We start from the raw sequence: 1261 nt of genomic DNA, 5'->3' as shown, positions 1-1261 counted from the left end.
GGGAAGACACCCTCCTGCAAAGAAGCGTTCACAATTCCCTGGAACCAGGCTCGTGTACCCTCCCGAGCTGCCAGTACCAGCCAGGAGGGACACGGATCCAACAAACATGTGGTTGCATTAAGCCTCCCCAAGACCCTGTCCACGTCCTCGGGAGCCACAGAGTCAAACTCCTCCCATACAACCATCTCAAGACCTGCTTTTGTCTCCTCCCCCTGGGCCAACCAGTCGGAGTCTAAGCCTTCCCGGATCCACGCGACTTTGTCATACAGATATTGGGCGAAATCCTCGGCCCTCCCCTCCAGGGGATCCGCCCCCCCCTCAATTGAAGGAGGGAGCGGGTCACCCTGAAGAGAAATAGAAGAGAAAGCACACTTCCATCATACACACACATATCCTAGAGGAAGGAAGAAACTATTGAAGAACCATTAACTCCCATTGGATTTGTTCAGAAATATACTATAATGAAAGATACTGAAACTCATTGAGAGATAAAGGAGGACAAGGGTGAATATATTGTCCCAATCCTGAACCCCATCAAGTTCATCCCCATGTCTCAGTGCTATATCCAGAAAATTGACTGCAACTGATATCAATCATCCATTTCCACCACAGCCCTTTAGAGCTGCAGACCTAATGCCCTCTCTACAAGAGAACAACATGAGAATATGGATAAACGTGCCTGTGAACAATAGGGCACTCTTATCCACCTGAAATAAGAAATTTATTTTCTTAAAAGATAGTGCATATAAAATATTTTTAACTTACACTACTTATGAATTCTTCCAAATGATGAAAAAAAATCACTAGAACTTGGTTCCTTTATTCAATATCAAAGAAATATTCAGAGGAAATAGTTCAGAGCATTATTCAAGAAATATAAACATGATAATGAAAATTTCCTTATTTTGGCAGAAACAGCAACATTTGATATTATGGCAATTTTTTTACAGAATAGAAACATCAACACTAAAAACTATTGCACATTTTATAGACAAAATACAAAATGAAATAATTAAAAGTTTAGTACTGTATGTTACCTTATTATTTTAGATACAATAATAACACAAGCCAGATAGAACAAATACATGAATATATTTCTATATGTGAACATTTTGTCTAGTAGTCAACAAAACTGGAGTGACATTAGAAATTGGGATATTGTGAGTTGTACTCTTTCTTTAAGCATAAAGCCAACTGCATGACTTTCAGCAAGCTATTCTCTCTCTCTCTCTCTCTCTCTCTCTCTCTCTCTCTCTCTCTC

This window comes from Protobothrops mucrosquamatus, unplaced genomic scaffold (genome assembly GCF_001527695.2).
Source record: "Protobothrops mucrosquamatus isolate PMUCROS unplaced genomic scaffold, P.Mucros_1.0 scaffold550, whole genome shotgun sequence".
Lineage (NCBI taxonomy): Eukaryota > Metazoa > Chordata > Lepidosauria > Squamata > Viperidae > Protobothrops > Protobothrops mucrosquamatus.
This window is presented reverse-complemented; position numbering follows the sequence as displayed.